Below are 23,623 nucleotides of genomic sequence, written 5' to 3'. Positions count from 1 at the left end.
ACTCCCTTAGGCCCAAAGCAGAATCGTGTTTTAAAAGGAATACAGGACATAAACCATCCATGCAGGGCCTGGTGAACCAGCTAAGAAGTCTGGATTTCACTATGAGCTACAGAAGGGTTCCAGGTAGAGAAGAGACATGAAATTATCTACATGTTCTATTTAGTTAAATATAACTGTTAATAAGGAATGGATTGTAGATAAGAATGGGAGCAAGTAGATCAGTTAGTAGACTAGTTCAATATTCCAGATAATATATTGTAGTGGCTTAGACTTCCTACCAGTAGTAGTAATGAAGAGAAGCAATGGCATTCGAGAAATATTTGGTAATAGTTTGGATAAGAGTAAAAAAAAAAAAAAATGGGTAACGTAAACACCAGAAATTTATTGTCTCAGTTCTGGAGGCAAGAAGTATAAAATCAAGGTGTCAGCAGGATTAGTTCCTGCTAAGAGCTATGAGAAAAGGTAATGTTCCAGGCCTTTCTCCTTGGCTTATAGATAGTCGTCTTCTCCTTATGTCTCTTCAATTATCTTTCTGAGTGTCTGTGTCCAAATTTTCCCTTTCTCTAAGAACATCAGTCATATTGGATTAGGGCCCACCCCAATGACCTCATTTTAACTTGAATTACCTCTGTAAAGATCTTATCTCTAAATAAAGTCACTTTCTGACTGGAGGTTAGGACTTCAACATATGAGTTTGAGGAGACACAATTTAACCCATAACAATAGAAAAGTCTGAAAGAAAAGCAAAGACCCAAGGCTAAGATTTCTCTAATAAATTACACATTTATAAAATCTTCAAACATATGCACAGAGATGGCAATACAAGTTTTATTCCAAGGTCTGCAGGAGACATAGTATAATATATGCATTAATATTCACCAAAATGTCAAAACTTTGTAGATGATTTGGTATATGATTGTGTGGTGCTTCTAATGTGCTGTATATGTATGTGTATTAATTGACTCAAATAATATCTCAGTAACACTTGGTGCCTCTTTAAAAAACCACATTTTTAAAATCATCTTAGTAAGAGGTTTGTACTGGGAAGTATAGAGAACTAAGATTGCATAATTGGGGTGGGGATAGGCAAAAATAAAAGGTCTTGAATACAAAGGGAAAATAATTTTATGTGATTAAACTAATTCCTTGTTTTCTGTTTCATGAACAATGTCTTTGCATAATGAAAATAGTTGTACAAACTCAAGTAGGAAAAAAAATCTTTCATACTTGGTAGTATTAATAAAATACATGGGAATGAAGAACATTGAGGAAAAGAGACCACACAAGTAAAAATGTCACTAAGTGAAATTGTGTCTCCCAATAGTCAATGAGATGGTCTCTGAACTAAAAAAAAAAGATGATTTGCCCTATGAATTTTCCTTATACGATGAGGCTATCTATAATATGATTATCTTGAGAACAGAAAATATCCTAAGATGTTTTACACGCGTTCTAATTTTTGAGTTATTATAGATAATAACTTTGTGTAGTTAAAGCCCCTCATAATTATCAGTTTATTATTCACTGAGCTACAAATATTGTGAGATATTCTACCTTAAAGAGAAAATCAAGACAGGAAAAGATAAATTTATCCCTAAATCAAATACAGAAATCAGGTCTCTAAACTGCCAAGCCTTATGTCTGAGAGTCTCATTTTGAAATTTAGGCCACCCAGACCATGTTTTCAAGCAACTTATATTAATCATGCTTTCTTGAAAACATTATTACGGCACTATATAGTGAGTTCTATATGTTTTTAAGTCTATTTAGCATTTATTCTGAAAACAATGAAGTATCTGTGGTTTGTTACTCAAAAATCCAGCTCTTAGGAACAAGAAGGAAGATCTAGCTTGTGTTATACTTATTCCACGAGTTTAAATTTTTTCTCCCAAAATTATTAAACTTCATGTATTATTGCACTTGATTCCCACAACTACCCTTGAAGACATGTTATTCTTATTTTATAATTGAACAAATTTACAGAATAAGTAACTTGCCCAAGGGAAATCAGATCAACTAGAACTTAAATTAAACCAGTGTATCAGTTAGCATATGGTAATGCTGCTAAGACAAAGAGAGTCACTTCTCTTTTCTTCCTTCTACTCCCCAAACAAAACAAGTAACCTAAAGAAGGTCAAATCTGTTTCTCATGTAGTAATCCAGAGATGTCTGGTTCAGGGCTAGCAGGATGGATTGCATCCTCAAAACCAAACTTCCAACTCTTGGTTCAATACTCCAGTTGTCTCCATTTCCCAGCCATCAGGAAGAAAGAAAAAAAAAGGAGGTGCTGTCAATTGCTTTCTTTTAAGAGAACCTCACTCCTAATCATATTCCAAGGACCAGAACTTAATCAGCTATACCAAGCTATAAGGGAAACAAAAAGTCTAGCTGGGAGGCCATGCACTGGCGGTGGAATATTATCAGGGTTGATTATTAGAAGCAGAATATGTCAAGTGAAAGAATTCAGAGAAACTCAAAGATCAGCCAGACAATGCAGGAAAAGAGATATGGTAATAAGGAGACTAAATAATACCTATTTTCTTAAAAAATGTAAGTGACATGAACCAAGAACTCAATTGAGAGTCTATGAAGTAAAAATAGGATAAAGACTGTCCTACACTTGCACCATCCCCAGTCACCTAGGTACAATGTCCGTTTCTTGTGTTAATATTATATTCAGAACTTTCTATGCAAATAGGTTAATAGTAATCAGAAGAGGATTAGCACAAGGCTGGTTAATTCCTGCTTGGAGTGGCAGAGGGCTATTGAGATTGCTTTAGCATCTTGCAAAGGGTATAATAGATAATAAGGGACTTGAATTGTAGATAAAAGATTTCAATTAAGGCTGTGACTTTGTGACCTTCATGAGTTCTGCAAAACTCCCTCTGAATGGGTAAGGGTCAAAGTAGATATAGATTTGCATTGTCATTGCTGCATGGCAGGAAGTCCTAGCTGGAGCACATTTAAGAGAGTCACATAAGTGCTTTTGTTTAAAGAGAAAAACAAACAAACAAACAAAAAACCTCTGCCAGGTAGATCATTAAATAGAGCATTTATATATCAGAAACAAAGAACATGCACCCTTGAGGTAACAACACACGCTCAAGACAACTGAAGTCCAGGAGTATATTCTGAAGCAATAAGGATATAGTTCAAATGGAGAGGAGATATTTGGTGGAAGAACTTAAATATTATTAGGTATAGATGAAACTCAATAGGTAATAGAGAATCTCAATAGGTTTGGATAGAAGTATTGCTTGAAGCTGATGATTTTGGTAGCTGCATATGTTATGGATTTAAATAAAAATATATCACGTGTAACTGTAATTCAAAAAAAGTCCCTTCTACCTCCACCCCAATTTTTGTTTCTTTAAAACTCTCCATTTTCATCTTCAAGGTTCTTCAGTGATATTCACAGAGAAGCACTTTCCTTGTGTTCCCATATTACTCACATCTCCTACTCTGTTGTTCTCATGGAAGATGTACTCATTACCAATTTTCTTTCCTGGTATATATTCCATTTATCCAGTTAAGTCAAATTTTACATTGGAAAGATTCTAGATTCTCAAACTCTTTCATTTCTTTACTTCCAAGAGCTCCTGGATAGTCCTCCCATGAGCTCAGGTAAGCAGTGTCCATCGAGTGATAGAAGTTAGGAAGAGAAAGTTTTGCAAAGAGGTAAGTGGTAGGAGTGGGTAGACAAAGAAGCAGACACTCAAGCTGGTGTTAGCATGATCTTTGCAACCTGTCAGGGAACAAATATATAGAGAATACAGTATGTGTCATGTGTTTGTACCTAAACGTTCTTCTCTTCCACGAGTTTAAAATAGATGTATCAGGCAGTGATGTCTCATTGCCTATCTAATATCTACCCTTCACTTTTTCATTACTAACAGAAATGAAGTATATTCAGGGTGGTAATATTCTAAGCCTCACTTGCAATGAAGGATGGCTTTGTGACTAAGTTCTGGCCCATGATATGTAAGTAGAAGTTTACCTTGGTTTTCTAGGGAAGCATCTTTAAAGGACAACTGACAACTGGTACATCCCACTTTTGCCCAGCCACCTTTCTTCCTGTTGGCTAGCTAGAAAGCTTATGTGAAAGATGGACTTCCTTAAAACTATAGCAAACTCAGGAATGGAATTCACATGTTAAATAAGGTGGATAGAAAGATAGGAGGAGACTTTAGACTCTGATAAGCTGTCATGCCAATTCTAAACTATCCGCAGCTTTCTGTTACTTGAGAGAGAACTAATTCTCTAGCTTGATCAAGTCACTTTGAGGTTACTCTTAAATGCAGAACTTAATTGTATCTGATACAATCGAGTTAAATTCTTTTCATTAAATGATCATGGAGTGGGAGGGGGCAATAATATTAACAAAGATTCCACCAAGCCACTATAATGTTTTAAGAGTTTAACAAAGTTCACATTATAATCTGTAATATTTTCTAGACCTTAGTTGTGTGGTATGTTGTCAAGATTACTGAAGCACCAATTTTATCTTAAGTTGCCTTGAAAGGATAATTCTCACTCTTCAGAGCATTATTACTATATATACTTTTCAGCACCATTACACAAATAAGATATTAATGGGAAAGAAAAATGTTCAAAAATATTTTTGCATTGAGAATATCTCATTTTCCTTGTTTGTTATTGTTGTGGGGAGGGAGTTACTTGCTGCTTTGTTTGAGGAACATTTGAGCAACCAACCTTATCAGGTTAAAAAGTAATGTAAAACTGAAGTTTCCTAACAGAATTATTTTACTCAAAAAAATAATTTGAAGGAGTTATATCATTTTCTTTACAAGAACATATTCAGAATGCAGTGATCACAATTTTAGTCACTATTGTGTGACCAAAGATTCCAGTTGGATTCTCCTTGTCCAAATGTGACATTCACATCTTAAACAACTTGGGGTCCTCAAAGTAAAAAATGAAATAACGTGACATTGTTATATCCAGAAAATACAATACCTGTAACATTTATAGAACAGAAGGGGGGAAAAAGCATATGATCTCCAGGGGCATACGGCCTGAATTATAGCACATGAATTAAATGTTTGCAAACAATTTTGAGTAAGTAAAAGACACCATGGAATGAAAATATAATATACACTGTAAAGCCATATGTACCCTAAGGCTGAAGTCCTTTTAGTTTTCCTTTATGGGACCATAGCAGAAATATTAGATGTGGGAGGTGAGTCTTTTGCCATTGGTTTTTTGTTCCTTGCTAAATTCTCACAAGTGGTTTATTTTCTACAATATACATCCTTTCTCACTGCAAGAGTCACAATCAGTGTATTTCAACAGCTTGATGAAATTACCTCCTCTCCTTCATTCAGTTCAAAATCTTCTTTGTCTTCTTTCTGCCCTTTTCTATTAAAAGTCACGTGTTATAAAATTACCAACTGCTAATGAGGGATAAGCATCTATCTAGGCATTTTAGGTCTAAAAATTAGTCAGAGTCACTTGAGTTTAAATTGTTCCCCCACATCATCAGCCCCAACCAGAAGCGCATCCAGTAGTGCTTCCAATAGCTTCTCTCCTCTGTTTTGCTTTTGTTATATGCCTGTCCTCAAAACATCTTCTCAAGCTCCGCTTCAAAAACATTTTGAAAAGCTACTTTATGCAATTATTTAGAAGTCAGGAAGTGCAAAAGTTAAGGTCTTCACAACAACCAAAACTCTCACACTGCATAGATTGTATAGATTAAGCTTGAAATTTTAATCACCTAACCTATGATGGAAAATATATGAATCCAGCATATGGGGAGTTGTTTTTATGACATTCTATGACATCTAATGCTTCTATTAAAACTTGATCACGATGAAGTAACAAAATCAATTAAAATCAAAATTCTAGGATTTGCAGTGTTAATAAGTTAATATTTCCCCAACACACACACACACAAAACATAAATTTTGTGTCACTCTGATATTCTCCTAAGTATTTGCTTAAAGGTGGGTATTTTGAGTCTGACACCTAAAAGAACCTTTTCTCCTTCTAGATGACCTCGAAAACAAATTTTTAAAGATTCAGATTTTTATGTTACCATAGTATCTTGGCATCTAGTTTCAATCTCTATTTTTTTTAAATATATGTTTTTTGAGCATGAAATGTTTTTAAATTTCTCACAGTTGCACTTACTATTACAGGATGCAAAGACTGAAGGCAAAGTATGTGGTTTTCCTATTATAAAAATAAAACCATATTTAAAACATCTTCCACCTCAAGTTTATCTTTTATATAAATTTTTATTTCAATTTAAAAATTTCTAAAAAATAGCTAATGGCTTACAAGAGAAAATGCTACCTTATTTTTTAAATGTTTAATGTTTGAGACAATAAAAATTATAAATTTGAATATATACCTTTTTACCTATCAAATTGACAAAGATTTCCAAATTGTATATAAGCCTGGGTCCATGAAATGGTAGTAAATTTGATATTCTCAGACACTGCTCCCGATAATATAATTGCTTCAATTTTTCTGGCGAGTAGTTAGGCAATCTTTATCAAGAGCTTCAAGATTATTTATATAAATCAATCCAGTAATATGCACCAAAATCAAAGATTGAGTTTTTTTCTTTTTAGAATAGAGAAATATTAAAAGTCACCTAGCATTTTTAGTAGGGAAGTACATAAATTATAGTACAACCACATATTTTAATATTATGCAACCATTAAGAATATTTCTGAAGAATATTTAATAGAAAAATTACAGTATGAAAACTTACCTAAGTGGAAACTGTAAGACACAATGCTGAATATAAATTATGACCCAAATGTCTTTTTATGTTATTTGTAAAACTGGCCACAGTAAGTGCCTTTCCAATTGACTACTCTTCAGTAATATCATCTCATCTGACTCCCAACCTGGCCACAAGACTTCCTTTAGCCAATTAGGCATTGGTTAATGTGAAACAAGCAGAGGCTTAATAAGTGCTCACATGTGGGACTTTGCCCTCATGTTACTTTCTGGAACACTGAGACTGCCATGTAAAGAAGCCTGGGATAGTGGGAGGAAAGTGGGAGGCCACATGAAACAGAGACAAGCCATCCCAGCTAAGGCCCCCTAAACCAACCAGCCAGCCAACTGCCAGACATATGAATGAGGTTACCCAAGATCAGCCATCACACGCCAAACTTCCAGCTGACCACTTCAGCCCAGAACAGAAATATAACCAGCCATCCCACAGAATTATGAATTAAATAAATGGGGATTTTTTAAGCCATTAAATTTTGGATTTGTTTTTTCACAAAGCAAAAACTAACAGACACAGTAAGATGACTATAGACTTTGATAGTTTCCTTTAAAGCCTTCCAAGTTTTCTAAATGCAGTAAAATCAGTATGAGCTTCTTTTATAATCAGAAGATCATCCTGTTTTATAATAAGAAAAATAGATATAAATCAGAAAAACAGTAAAACCAGCTGAAGAAAAATTAGGAAAAATGAGTTGTATTCTTTATGTGCAACCTTCAGTTATCAGCTTTCCCTGTAAAAAAAAGTTGGACAGTATCATCTCTGGGAATGCTTTTTTACGAAACTTTTGTTCATATCTTTTCTTTTTGGTTGCATTCCAGTGAATCTGGTTTCATCATAGCTCATTTCTGTAGTTTTGGTGTCCTTTCCTAATGCCTACCACTTTTTAATAATTGGAAAGCACCCAGTCAGTAACACATAAGTTGGAAGTCACCCTTTGAAAGTTTCATTATGGGAGTGAGGTCAGCACAATGGCAGTGTGAAACACTCCCGTTGTCTCTCCTCTTCAATCCACACCTAGTTAAACATGCAGAACTCAAAGGTTCCTCTGCCCAGCATACCAGGATACCAGAGTGATTCACACATCTGTACATCTGAAGGCAGGTGAATTGGAACACATAGAGGAGACAGCAGCCATGATTCTGGTCTCCTGGCTTCAGCAGCACCCACAGCCACAGGAAACAGGGCAGCAGAAGCTGAGGCACACACAACCCTCCCCTAACTTCTCCCTCCTCACTTCTACAACAGCAACACTGGCAGCAGCAAAGCACCAGCAACTCTGAAGACACTGGGAACACCTCCGGCAGAGGCGGTGGAGGGTGGAAAGTGCCAATTCTCAAATATAGCCAGAGGCAGCTCAGACAAGAGAAATCAGAAAATTATGCTGTAGTGCTACCTACTGATAAAACAAATTCCTCTAATTACCAACCTGCTGAATTATGAGAAGCAAAGTAAACAAAGCTTTACCTAAGTAAGAAAGGTTTTCACTACTTCAAATGCCCTAGCAGAGAAACAACCCATCAAGCACCATGAAAAGCTATGGTAATATGGTATCACAAAGAGAAAGTGACAGTTCTCCAGAAATCAAACTTAAAGTCACAGAAAATTGTGATATAGCTGATAGAGAATTCAAAATAACTGTCACAAAGAAACTCAATGAGCTACAAGAAAACTCAAAAAGGCAGTTCAATGAACTCAGGAATAAAATTAATGGACAAAACTAATACTTTACCAAAGAGACTGAAACTCTAAAAAAGAATCAAAATGGAATTCTGGAGCTTAAGAACTCAATAAATGAAGGATGCATTAGAAAGCACTGGAAATAGAGCAGACCATATATATGGAAGAGAAAATTACCAAGCTCAAAGATAGAAATCTAGAAAATATTCAAGTAGGAGAGAGAACTATGATGTTTTAAAAATAAAGAAACTCTATGAAAACTATATGACTCCATTAGATAAGGCAACATAAGGATAACAAGTATCCCAGAGGAGAAGAGACGTAGAAGGAAACAGAGAGCTTATTTAAAGAAATAATAGCTGAGAACTTCTCTAACCTAGGGAAGAACTGGATATTCAAGTCCACAAAGCTAATAGAACACCTAATAATCCCAAAGCAAAAAAACCTCTCCAAGACACATTATTTTAAAACTGTCAAAACTCAGTGATAAAGAATTTTAAAGGCAGCTAGGGAAAAAGGACAGTAACCTACAAAGGTAGCCCCACTAGGCTATCAGCAGATTTCTCAGCATCAACTTGATAGGCCAGGAGAGAGTGAATGACATACTCATAATATTGAAAGGTTAAAAGCTGTCAGCCAAGAATGCTCTGCCCAGCAAAGTTATCCATTAGATATAAAGGAGAAATAAAGGCTTTCTCAGAAAACCAAAGCTGAAGGAGATTACCACCACTAGACCTGCCTTACAAGAAATGTTCAAAGGAGCACTTCTACCTGAAATGAAAAAACAAAAGTACACAAAACTTTGACTAGGGCGATAAGTACACAGAATCAGAAAATTCCAACTCCGTATCAGAATAGATTGTCAAACAATTATAACTTAAATGGTGGGGGAGCATTATGAATAACTATAGCTACTTTAATTCGGTAACAAACTCACAACATAAAAACAGACAATGTGACAAAAAAAACATAGAGGGGGGAAGGGGAAAAGAAGAGAACCTGTAAAGGCAAATGAAGAAAAGATGCTATCAGCAGAAAAAGGACTATTTTATCTATGAGACATTTCATACAAAGCCCATGATAATAACAAAAATCTAAAGCAGCAACAAAAAAGAGGAAACTGAGAAAAAAAATCATAGAAAACCACAAAACTAAAATGGTAGACAGAAACACAAGGAAAAAGAAATGATATAGCAATCAGAAAACAAAATATAAAACAGCAGCACTAAGTCCTCAAACATCAATAGTCACCCTAAATGTAAGTGTGTATTGATTTCACCAATCAAAAGACAGAGTGGCTGGATGGATTAAAAACAAGACCCAACTATATGCTGTCACCAGGAGATTCATCTCAGCTCTAAAGAAAACACAGGCTCAAAGTGAAGGGATGGAAGATGATACTCCAGGCAAATGGCAGCCAAAAGAAATTGGGTGTAGCCATACTTATTAGACAAAACAGATTTCAAACCCCAAAAAGGTAACAAGAGACAAAGATGGGCATTATTTAATGATAAGGGGAACAATCCATTAATAAGACAATGTAACATTTATTAATATATATGCACCTAACATGAGAACACCAAAATATATAAAGGACTTGTTAACAGACCTAAAGTGAGAAATCATCAGCAAGACAATAATAGCAGGGGATTTTAACACCCCACTTATATCAATGGATATATCAGACAAAGTCAACAACAACAAAAATGAGCCTTAAATGAAACATTAGATCAGATAGTCTCAATAGATATCTAAAGAACATTCCATCCAAAAGCAGTAGAATACATATTCTTCAAGTGTACATGGAACATTCTCAAGGATAGACCATATTTTGGGACACAAAACAAGTCTCAAATTTAAGACCAAAATCATATCAAGTATCTTTTCTAACCACAAGGGTATAAAACTAGAAACCAACTACAAGAAAGCTGGAAAAATTACAAACATGTGAAGACTAAATAACATGCTACTGAACAACTATTGGGTAAAAAGCAATCAAAGGAGAAATCCAAAAATACCTGAAGACAAAAGAAAATGAAAATATGACATACTAAAACCTACGGAATGCAGCAAAAGCAGTACCAAGAGTGAAGTTTATAGCTACACAGGCCAACTCAAGAAACAAGAAAAACCTCAGTCTAACCTTACAACTAAAGGAACAAGAAAAAGAAGAATAAAGCCCAAAGTCAGAAGGAAGGAAGGAAATAATAAAAATCAGAGCAGAAATAAATGAAAGAGCCTAAAAAGACAATAGAAAAGATAAGTGAAACTAAGAACTGGTTCTTTGAAAATTTTAACGAAATTGACAAACCTTTACCTAGACTAAGAAAAAGAGAGAGAAGACTCAAATAAAACAATCAAAAATGAAAGAGGAGAAGTAACAGATATAACAGAAATGCAAAGGATTATAAGAGACTATTAACAGCTATACACCAACAAATTGGACAATCTAGAAGAAATGGATAAATTCTTAGAATCATACAACCTTCCAAGACTGAATCATAAACAGAAAATCTGAATAGACTGATCACTAGTAAGGAGATTGAAACATCAATAGAAACCTGTCAAAAAAACAACAGTCCAGGATCAGACAGCTTCACTGGTAAGTTCTACCAAATATTCAAAGAAGATTTGATACCTATTCTCAAATTCTTCCTAAAAAATGAAGATGAGGGAACTCTTCTGAACTCATTTTATAATGCCATAATATATCCTAACACCAAAACCAGGCAAGGACAAAACAACAACAACAAAAAAAGGAATTATAGGCCAGTATCTCTGATGAACATAAATGCAAAAATCCTCAACAAAATATCAGCAAACTGAATTCAACAATACTTTAAAAGGATTATACACCATGATCAAGCGAGATTCATTCCAAGGATGCAAAGATGGTTCAACACCCCTAAATCAATGTGATATACCACATTAACAAAGGATAAAAATTATATGATCATCTCAATAAATGTGGACAAAGCATTTGACAATATTCAACGTCAATTTATGATAAAAACTCTCAAAAAAATGGGTATAGAAGGGACATACTTGAACATAAAAAAGACCACATATGAAAAAACCCTCAGCTAACATCGTACTCAATGGTGAAAAACTGAAAGCTATCCCTCTAAGATGAGGAACAAAATAAGGATGCCCACTCTCACCACTCTTATTAAACATTGCATTGAAGTCCTAGCCAGAGAAATTAGGTAAGAAAAAGAAAAAGCATTCAAATTGAAAACAAAGAAAAACCGTCCGTTCTTGCAGATAACATGATTTTAAATAGAAAGAACTCTAAAGACTCCACCAAAAAAACTATTGGAACTAATATATACAGTAAAGTTGCAGGGCACAAAATAAATATGCAAAAATCTGTTGTGTTTCTATACACTAACAATGGCCTATCAGAAAGAGAAACTAAGAAAAACGATCCCATTTACAACTGCAACAAAAAGAATACCTGGAAATAAATCTAACAAAGGAGGTGAAAAACATGTACACTAAAAACTGTAAGACACTGCTGAAAGAAATTAAAGGCACAAAGAAAAGGAAAGATATTCTGTGTTCACAGATTGGAAGAATTAATATTTTTAAAATATCCACATTACCTAAAGCAATCTACAGATTCAATGCAATCTTGCACCAAAATCCCAACAATATTTTTCACAGAAATAGAACAAAAATGCTAAAATTTATATGGAACCACAAAAGACGCCAAATAGCCAAAACAATCTTGAGAAAAACAAAGCTGGAGGTATCACAGTCTCTGATTTTGAATTATAGTACAGAGCTATAGTAACGAAAATAGCATGGTATTGGCAGAAAACATACACGTAGCAGTAGAACAGAATTGAGAGTCCAGAAATAAACCTACACATATATGGAAAACTAATTTACAACAAAAAAGCCAAGAACAATATAATGAGAATGAAAAGTCCCTTCAGTAAAAGGCATTGGGAAAACTGGATAGCCACATGCAAAATAAACAAATGGAACGATGTCAAACTAAAACTCTTCTGCACATCAAATGAAACTCAAAACAAAAAGACAACCTACTGGATGGGAGAAGATATTTGCAAATCATATCCAATAAGGGGTTAATATCCAAAATATATAAAGAATTCATACAACAACAACAAAAAAGAAACCTGATGAAAAATGGTCAGAGGAACTGAATAGATAATTTTCCAAAGACTTACAGATGGCTAACAGGTACATGGAAATGTGCTCAACATTACTAATCATCGTGGAAATACAAATCAAAACCATGATGAGCTATCACCTCACACCTGTTAGAATTGCTCTTATCAAAAAAGATAAGAAATAACACTTGTGGAAGAGGATGTGGAGAAAAGGGAACACTTGTACACGCTTGGTGAGAATGTAAATTAGTGGAGCCACTATGGAAAACAATGTGAAGATGCCTCAAAAAATTAAGAATGGAACTTTCAAATGATCCAGCTATTCCACTTCTGGGTATCCAAAGAATACAACACTAATTCAAAAAGCATCTCCATACTGATTACAGCATTATTTACAATAGCCAAGATATGGAAATAACCTCAGTGGCCATTGATGGATGAATGGATAAAGATGTGGTATACACATATACACACAAACACTGGAATATTACTCAACCATACGATGAAATATTGCCATTTGCTACAACATGGATGGATTTTAAGGGTACTATGCTAAGTGAAACAAGTCAGACAGAGAAAAACAAATACTGTATGATTTCACTCACATGTGGAATATAAAAGAAGTAAATGAAGAAACAAGAGCAAAAACACAGATACAGAAAACATCAATGGTTATCAGAGGGGAAGGAGGGAGGGAAGGGGGAAGGCAAAATGGGTAAAAGAGGTCAACTGTATGGTAACAAATGGAAACTAGACTTTTAGTAGTATATACAGAAGTCGAATTATGATGTTGTACACATGAAACTTGTATAAAGTTATAAACCAATGTTACCCCAATAAATAAAATCTCATTATAATAGCCAGTAAAAGACTAACTTATTATCTTCTTTTTAAACAAACTAACATTTCTATCATTTTATACTAGCATTTAATTACAGAATATTTAAGAAAACACCATCAGGAAATCAACTATTACATCATTTTTATCATTCATCCTATACTCAGTGTAGATTTTATAGGAGTTGAATTTAACTTATGATTACGGCCAAATAGTCACTAATCTGAAATACATTCTGTGTGATATGTACGTTAAAAGATACACCATCTTTTTGTAAAGGTAAGTGGCTAGAAAAATTTTTACTTAAAAGAACTTTAGCCAGCAAAGGAAACCATAAACAAGACGAAAAGACAACCCTCAGAATCGGAGAAAATATTTGCAAACGAAACAATTAACAAAGGATTAATCTCCAAAATATACAAGCAGCTCATGCAGCTCAATATCACACACAAAAAAACAACCCAATCCGAAAGTGGGCAGAAGACCTAAATAGACATTTCTCCAAAGAAGACATACAGATGGCCAAGAAGCACATGAAAAGATGCTCAGCATCACTAATCATTAGAGAAATGCAAATCAAAACCACAATGAGGTATCACCTCACACCTGTCAGAATGGCCATCATCAAAAAATCTACAAACAATTAATGCTGGAGAGGGTGTGGAAAAAAGGGAACCCTTCTGCACTGTTGGTGGGAATGTAAATTGATAAAGCCACTATGGAGAACAGTATGGAGGTTCCTCAAAAAACTAAAAATAGAACTACCATATGACCCAGAAATCCCACTCCTGGGCATATACCCTGAGAAAACCATAATTCAAAAAGAGTCATGTACCACAGTGTTCACTGCAGCACTATTTACAATAGCCAGGACATGGAAGCAACCTAAATGTCCATCAACAGATAAATGGATAAAGAAGATGTGGCACATATATACAATGGAATATTACTCAGCCATAAAAAGAAATGAAATTGAGTTATTTGTAATGAGGTGGATGGACCTAGAGTCTGTCATACAGAGTGAAGTAAGTCAGAAAGAGAAAAACAAATACCATATGCTAACGCACATATATGGAATCTGAAAAAACGGTACTGATGAACCTAAGGAAAGGACAGGAATAAAGATGCAGATGTAGAGAATGGACTTGAGGACATGGAGGCAGGGGGGTGGGAAGGGGAAGCTGGGACGAAATGAGAGAGTAGCACTGACATAGATACACTACCAAATGTAAAATCGATGGCTAGTGGGAAGCTGCTGTATAGCACAAGTTCAGCTTGATGCTTTGTGACGACCTAGAGGGGTGGAACAGGGAGGATGGGAGGGAGGCTCAAGAGGGAGGGGATATGGGGATATATGTATACTTATAGCTGATTCACTTTGTTGTACAACAGAAACTAACACAACATTCTAAAGCAATTATACTCCAATAAGGATACTAAAAAAATACTTTTTCAAGAACTAAATATTTATATGGTAGAAACAATTCAATAACTAACCAATAAATTCAGTATTTACTTGGTAGATGTAATTCAATAAAATATCAAAAGATGGTGGGTAAATGACCATGCAATAATACTAGGAGTTTAATGTACATGCTAAGTGCGAGAGGAGAAGAATGAGAGAAAAATACATGAAAAAAGAACCAATTAAGATGAGTGTGATTCATTTTATACATCAATTTAAGTGAGCCACATGTGCCCAGATTCAACCTTGTTTCTGGGGGTTTCTGGATGAAATTAGCCTTTGGAACAGTGGTCTTGGTAGACTGCTCTCCCCAGTGTGGCTGGGAGTCATCCAATCCACTGAGGGCCGGAATAGAATGAAATGTAGAGGAAGGAGTAATTTGTTCCTTTCCCTGCCTCATGGATTGAGCTAGGACATCTCACCTCATTTCACTTGCCCTTGGATTGGGATTTACATCATTGACTCCCCTGGTTCTCAGGCCTTCAGACTCAGACTGAAGTATACCACCAGCTTTCCAGTTTCCAGAGGGCTGATCATAATACTTCTCAGCCTCCATAACTGCATGAGCCAATTCCTCATTCTAAATCTCCTTTGATACATATATCTCCATCCTATTGGTTCTTTTCCCTGGAGAACCCTCACTAATACAATGAGATCACATGTAATTCTCTGGGATATCTTCTTGTGAACTACCCCCCAAATATGCACACTGCTCACCTCAACAATGCACCCCACACTCCTACCGTCAAATATGAAACTTTAGTAAAAGTCTCCTGAAACCAACCAGGACTTGGTATGAGAGGCTTTTAATGAAGTTGGATAAATGGCTGCCTTTTGCACCAAGGTAAAGCAGCAGACTCAGAGGCAGAAGCCAGATGGACAGGGAACACTTGCATTCAACTCCTCTGCCTGCCAATCCATCTCTGGGGTGCCCAGTGAACTAAGCACAGGTGCTAGCACAGGTAACCTAAAACCCAGCCGAGTCCCCAACCTGGCCCCTTCTTTGCTTCAGAGAATCAGCTCACTAAGGCTGCCCCTCCCCTGCCTCATTTCTCCAAACAAGGGAAAGGAAAAAACAACAAAACTGAGAAAAATCTCTAGGAAGGATGGGACCAGAGACAAAGTGTGAAAATAGATGAAGTTTTCTTTTGTCACTTCCTCTTCCTCACTCAGGGACATGCCCTCCCCACCACACTCCCATGGTCTCCATCCCTGCCACTATGGCAGAGTGATTTGTTCCACTCTCGCCTCACTTCTCCCTGGACAACTGTCAGATATCTTGACCCTTTAGTGCTTGGTGCCTACAAAAACGATTTACCTATGTTAGATTTTGCGCTTTTCTGAAAATTGTTTTTCCCCTGCTGTTCCTCAATTCCCTTATTCTTGTTCCCTCTTCCCTTAGGTCTGCTCCTGCTGTTTCCAAATGACAGAAAGCCTCCAGATAGGTGTTGGCTTGCTGCATGCTGAATCCAATGGAGCAGGACCCATGTCCTTACACTAACAGTGAACCAAAAATTAAATGCTCCCTTCTCATTCTTGAGAAATGATCAAGGCCCTCTCTCAGTTTGAATATTCTTAGAATTTCCAGATGCAGACCTCGAATGTTGGGAACTGCAACATTTAGTCACTGGGGATCCAGCACCAGACTAACTTAGCAGTGGGGAGGGGCAATGGCGTAAGGTTCATCTTTGTGGCAGTCACTTTTCTAAGCAGTTCCCATGCATTAATATCAATACAACAGCCCTACAAAGTAGTGCTACTTTGAAGATGGACAAAGAAAATTAGAGAAATTTTTTAAGACTCCCACAAAGGTTAAGTGGCAGTAGTGGGACGTGAAACCCAACTATTTCCCCAATAGCCAATACTAATCCAATTTCCTCACTTTACAGTTTAAAAATTGTTACCCTAAATGTATTTTTTAAAAGTGTTCAAATAAACAGCTATTTAAAATGTGCTGAATGTGTTTTCAAATACTGGAAGTTACAACATATCTGCATTGTCAAAACAAGGCTTACAAGAGTATAAGAGCAAAGACTAAAACCCAGTTCTTTTCAGGTCTATGTCGCTTTATAAATTAAAAATATGCTAATTGTTTTCATTTTTTGCCATTAATGTGTACTTATTTTCTGGCTTATGGAAAGTGTTCAAGACAGTTTTGATGGGTGACTGAATGAATTATGCTTCAATAATTTGATTTCATGTCATTAAGTACCTGTAGGAACTTTGAATTGGCAAACTTGAATCTACTGGAATCTCTTCTTTAAGGATGCTCCGCCTGCAAAATTTGTTAATCATACAACATGGACTTCTGCTCAGAACTTTAAAAGTTCTTCAGAACATGACATCAAAAAGTGCTAGCACAAATATTGCAATCATGTGACTATCTGGAATGGTGATAAATGAACTTCTTTAGGTCTCTGATAGACTCAGGGCATACGGTTCTGCCCAATGGGCAAAATTGTTATTGGGTATGTTTTTTCTTAACAGCATGGGTATGCTACACTTAACAGCTCCTTTAAAATGTTTAAGAGACGGCATTAGTTCTGCTCCCCCAGACCACAGGGAAGGATGCCACCTTCTTTATGCAGAGCAAACTTTCACGTATTTACTCTCCAGTCTCACCATAAGCCGTGCTGGATTGTTCCTTCGTCACCCACAAGAACATGTTACTCACGTGCAGTCCTTCCCTGCTCAAGTTTGCATTGCCTTGTAAAGTCCAATCTTCTCTAATTGCATCATGCCATGCACTATAAGTCACATTTGCATCCCATTTAAAAGTTAAACCACAACAGACACTGAAGAACAAAAGGAACCACAAGCCCAGGTTTTTTGACAAAACTCCCACACATTGATAACTGGAAGCACATAAATCTACACAGACAAGGTCCGAAATTCCTGCCACGACTTACGCTGACGTCTCACAGCCTAACCCACTTTCAATGCTGCCACCAAGTACCCTGGAAAGGTATGAAGGGCAAGAAAACACTAACAAAACTTTCTGGGGAGCAATAGAAAAGAAAATAAATAATATGGATTGCCTAACAAATTGTACTTCTGGAGTCTGCATTTAACCATCATTGAGATATGTCTGGTTGGTTGATGTCATAAAAATCTCATTGTTAGAATTCAATATTTAGGTCAGTTCTGAAACAACAGTTAGTTACTAACAGGTTAAGGTACACATTTGGGTAAACAAGGCTCATTTAAGAAGTCCAAATTATTTTCAGAACTAAGAAAAAATGATTTTGCCCCCCAGTTTATATAAAAACTCCCATGAACAGTGTGGGGTTTTCTGTATGTGTTTAATTATCCACCAAAATTCCATAGTTCTAAGCTAAACCAAATTCCTTTACAATATGGGTTCCTAAACTTAATTACCATTTTAGGTGCAAATCTAACAGAAACTGAAAGGCCTTTACTATGATGTAAAGTAGCTGATTCTGATTTGCTGATGAAAACGATTTTGTCTCTTCCACACACATAGGTATATTACACAGCCAATGGACTCTCTACTTCAGAATGACAGAAATAGCCCCTTAATGACTAGAAAAAACTAATATAATCTCTCTTTAAAAATCAATAAGAATAGAGGGAACTTACCTTAAGATAACAAAGGCCATATATGACAAACCCACAGCCAACATCATTCTCAATGATTAAAAACTGAAACCCTTTCCTCTAAGATCAGGAACAAGACAAGGTTGTCCACGCTCACCACTACTATTCAACATAGTTTTGGAAGTTTTAGCCACAGCAATCAGAGAAGAAAAAGAAATAAAAGCAATCCAAATCGGAAAAGAAGAAGCAAAGCTGTCACTGTTTGCAGATGACATGATACTATACATAGAGAAACCTAAAGATGCTACCAGAAAACTACTAGAGCTAATCAATGAATTTGGTAAAGTAGCAGGATACAAAATTAATGCACAGAAATCTCTTGCATTCCTATACACTAATGATGAAAAATCTGAATATCAAGGAAACACTCCCATTTACCATTGCAACAAAAACAATAAAATACCTAGGAATAAACCTACCTAAGGAGACAAAAGACCTATATGCAGAAAACTATAAGACACTGATGAAAGAAATTAAAGATGATACAAAGAGATGGAGAGGTACATATGATGTTCTTGGATTGGAAGAATCAACATTGTGAAAATGACTCTACTACCCAAAGCAATCAACAGATTCAATGCAATCCCTATCAAACTACCAATGGCATTTTTCGCAGACCTAGAACAAAAAATTTCACAATTTGTATGCCAACACAAAAGACCCCGAATAGCCAAAGCAATCTTGAGAAAGAAAAATGGAGCTGGAGGAATCAGGTTCCCAGACTTCAGACTATAGTACAAAGCTACAGTAATCAAGACAGTATGGCACTGGCACAAAAACAGAAATATAGATAATGGAACAGGATAGAAAGCCCAGAGATAAACCCACGCACATATGGACACCTTATTTTTGATAAAAAAGGCAAGAATATACAATGGAGAAAAGACAGTCTCTTCAGTAAGTGGTGCTGGGAAAACTGGACAGCTACATGTAAAAGAATGAAATTAGAACACTTCTTAACACCATACACAAGAATAAACTCAAAATGGATTAAAGAGCTAAATGTAAGGCCAGACACTATAAAACTCTTAGAGGAAAACATAGGTAGAACACTCCCTGACATAAATCACAGCAAGATCCTTTTTGACCCACCTCCTAGAGAAATGGAAATAAGAACAAAAATAAACAAATGGGACCTAATGACACTTAAAAGCTTTTGCACAGCAAAGGAAACCATAAACAATATGAAAAGACAACCCTCAGAATGGGAGAAAATATTTGCAAATGAAGCAACTGACAAAGGATTAACCTCCAAAATTTATAAGCAGCTCATGCAACTCAATATCAAAAAAACAAGCAACCCAATAAAAAAAAAAGGCAGAAGACCTAAATAGACATTTCTCCAAAGAAGATACACAGACTGCCAACAAACACGTGAAAGAATGCTCAAAATCACTAATCATTAGAGAAATGCAAATCAAAACTACAATGAGGTATCACCTCACACCAGTCAGAAAGGTCATCATCAAAAAATCTACAAACAGTAAATGCTGGAGAGGGTGTGGAGAAAAGGGAACCTTCTTGCACTGTTGGTGGGAATGTAAATGGATACAGTCACTATGGAGACCAGTATGAAGGTTCCTTAAAAAACTAAAAATAGAACTACCATATGACCCAGCAATCCCACTCCTGGGCATATACCCTGAGAAAACCATAATTCAAAAAGAGTCATGTACCACAATGTTCATCGTAGCTCTACTTACAATAGCCAGGACATGGAAGCAACCTAAGTGTCCGTTGACAGATGAATGGATAAAGAAGATGTGGCACATGTATACAATGGAATATTACTCAGCTATAAAAAGAAATGAAACTGAGTTATTTGTAGTGAGGTGGATGGACCTACAGTCTGTCATACAGAGTGAAGTAAGTCAGAAAGAGAAAAATAAATACCAAATGCTAACACATATATATGGAATGTAAAAAACAAACAAACAAAAAAAGTTGTTCTGAAGAACCTAGGGGCAGGACAGGAGTAAAGACACGGACATAAAGAATGGAGTTGAGGACACGGGGAGGGAGAAGGGTAAGCTGCGATGAAGTGAGAGAGTGGTATGGACATATATACACTACCAAATATAAAATAGATAGCTAGTGGGAAGCAGCTACATAGCACAGGGAGATCAGCTCGGTGCTTTGTGACCACCTAGAGGGGTGGGATATGGAGGGTGGGAGGGAGACGCAAGAGCAAGGAGACATGGGGATATATGTATATGTATAGCTGATTCACTTTGTTATAAAGTAGAAACTAACACACCATTGTAAAGCAATTATACTCCAATAAAGATGTTAAAAAAAAAAATCAATAAGAAGGCAGACCTGATCACTGTAGATCATCCTCCTCCAGGGAACAACATGAATATTATTAATACAGGCCAACTTCTGTTTCTGAATTGTCAGAAACAGCTTAAATGGATAAGGGTTTGATACAAGAGGTTGAACAAGTATCTGGCTTGAAATAGTCTGGCATCAAAAGTAGGATTTTATCATGCAACTCAATATCAAAAAAACAAACAACCCAATCCAAAAATGGGCAGAAGATCTAAATAGACATTTCTCCAAAGAAGATATACAGATGGCCAACAAACATATGAAAGGCTGCTCAACATCGCTAATCATTAGAGAAATGCAAATCAAAACTACAAGGAGGTGTATCACCTCACACCAGTCAGAATGGCCATCATCAAAAAAAATCTACAAACAGAGAGTAGGGGGCGGTAGTTGGGGGTGGTGGGAGAAGGAGGAGGCAGTGGCGGCAGCGAATCACTTATAAATGGCACCGAAGCAGGACCCGAAGCCTAAATTCCAGGAGGGTGAGAGAGTGCTGTGCTTCCATGGGCCTCTTCTTTATGAAGCTAAGTGTGTAAAGGTTGCCATAAAGGATAAACAAGTGAAATACTTTATACATTACAGGGGTTGGAATAAAAATTGGGATGAATGGGTTCCAGAAAGCAGAGTACTCAAATACGTGGACACCAATTTGCAGCAACAACGAGAACTTCAAAAAGCCAATCAGGAGCAGTGTGCAGAGGGGAAGATGAGAGGGGCTGCCCCTGGAAGGAAGACTTCTGGTCTGCAACAGAAAAATGTTGAAGTGAAAACAAAAAAGAACAAACAGAAAACACCTGGAAATGGAGATGGTGGCAGTACCAGTGAGACACCTCAGCCTCCTCGCAAGAAAAGGGCCCGCGTAGATCCTACTGTTGAAAATGAGGAAACATTCATGAACAGAGTTGAAGTTAAAGTAAAGATTCCTGAAGAACTAAAACCATGGCTTGTTGATGATTGGGACTTAATTACCCGGCAAAAACAGCTCTTTTATCTTCCTGCCAAGAAGAATGTGGATTCCATTCTAGAGGATTATGCAAATTACAAGAAATCTCGAGGAAACACAGATAATAAGGAGTATGCTGTTAATGAAGTTGTGGCAGGGATCAAGGAATACTTCAATGTAATGTTGGGCACTCAGCTTCTCTACAAATTTGAGAGACCACAGTATGCTGAAATCCTCGCAGATCACCCTGATGCGCCCATGTCCCAGGTGTATGGAGCACCACATCTACTGAGATTATTTGTACGTATTGGAGCAATGTTGGCCTATACACCTCTGGATGAGAAGAGCCTTGCTTTATTACCGAATTATCTTCATGATTTCCTAAAATACCTGGCAAAGAACTCTGCAACTTTGTTTAGTGCCAACGATTATGAAGTGGCTCCTCCTGAGTACCATCGGAAAGCTGTGTGAGGCGCTTATACTCACTCTTGTTTGGATCTCTGTAAACACATTTTTGTTTCCTAGTCCTTCTCTTGTACAAATGATGTACTTTGGAAATGTTAGTGTATAACAGAAGTGATGTTTGTTTTCTGTTTGATTTTAAACAGAAAATAAAAGGGGTTACAGCTCCTTTTTTCTTTCTTTTTTTTTTTTTTTCTTCATTTCAAAGTTGCTACCAGTGTATTCAATGATGGACAACAGAGAGACGTAGAGTGTTTTATTGCTTAGTTGACAAAGCTGCTTTTGAATGCTGCTGGTTCTATTCCTTTGACACTACGCACTTTTATAACATGTGTTAATGCTATATGACAAAATGCTCTGATTCCTAGTGCCAAAGGTTCAATTCAGTGTGTATAACTGAACACACTCGTCCCTTTGTGCTCCCCCCTTTTTTTTATGGTGCTTACAGTAAAGAGCCCATCCTTTGCAAGTCATCCATGTTGTTCCTTAGGCATTTTATCTTTGCTCAGATTGTCAAAGAATGGTGGCTTGTTTCATGGTTTTTGTATTTGTGTCTAATGCACGTTTTAACATGATAGACGCAATGCATTGTGTAGCTACGGTTTTCTGGAAAAGTCAATCTTTTAGAAATTGTTTTTCAGATCTTCAATAAATTTTTTCTTTAAATTTCAAAAAAAAAAATCTACAAACAATAAATGCTGGAGAGCGTGTGGAGAAAAGGGAATCTTCTTGCACTGTTGGTGGGAATGTAAGTTGATAAAGCCACTATGGAGAACAGTATGGAGGTTCCTTAAAAAACTAAAAATAGAACTACCATATGACCCAGCAATCCCACTACTGGGCATATACCCTGAGAAAACCATAATTCAAAAAGAGTCATGTGCCACAATGTTCATCGTAGCTCTACTTACAATAGCCAGGACATGGAAGCAACCTGTCTGTCGACAGATGAATGGGTAAAGAAGATGTGGCACATATATACAATGGAATATTACTCAGCCATAAAAAGAAACAAAATTGAGTTATTTGTAGTGAGGTGGATGGACCTAGAGTCTGTCATACAGAGTGAAGTAAGTCAGAAAGAGGAAAACAAATACCGTATGCTAACACATATATATGGAATCTAAAAAAAAAAAAAAAAAAGGTTCTGAAGAACCTATGGGCAGGATAGGAATAAAGACGCAGACATAGAGAATGGACTTGAGAACACGGGGAGGGGGAAGGGTAAGCTGGGACAAAGTGGGAGAGTAGCATGGACACCTATACACTACCAAACGTAAAATAGCTAGCTAGTGGGAAGCAGTCGCAAGCACAGGGAGATCAGCTCAGTGCTTTGTGATCACCTAGAGGAGTAGGATAGGGAAGGTGGGAGGGAGACGCA

General features: G+C 36.5%; 2 pseudogenes across 2 annotated transcripts in view; one reads left to right on the top strand and one right to left on the bottom strand.

The window, feature by feature from the left end:
* Window positions 1-23,623, bottom strand: part of LOC309624351 (zinc finger CCHC domain-containing protein 17 pseudogene) — a 69,204-nt pseudogene that overhangs the window by 24,478 nt on the left and 21,103 nt on the right. The window lies entirely within an intron of this gene.
* LOC309624341 (mortality factor 4-like protein 1 pseudogene) lies at window positions 21,218-22,923 on the top strand (annotated as a pseudogene). The gene has a single exon. The product of its transcript is annotated as a mortality factor 4-like protein 1 pseudogene (transcript).

The sequence above is a fragment of the Balaenoptera borealis genome (genome assembly GCF_965194805.1).
Source record: "Balaenoptera borealis genome assembly, chromosome: 2".
In the NCBI taxonomy this organism is placed as follows: Eukaryota; Metazoa; Chordata; class Mammalia; order Artiodactyla; family Balaenopteridae; genus Balaenoptera; species Balaenoptera borealis.
Note: the sequence above shows the minus strand (reverse complement) of the source record. Positions and strands in the feature narration are given on the sequence as shown.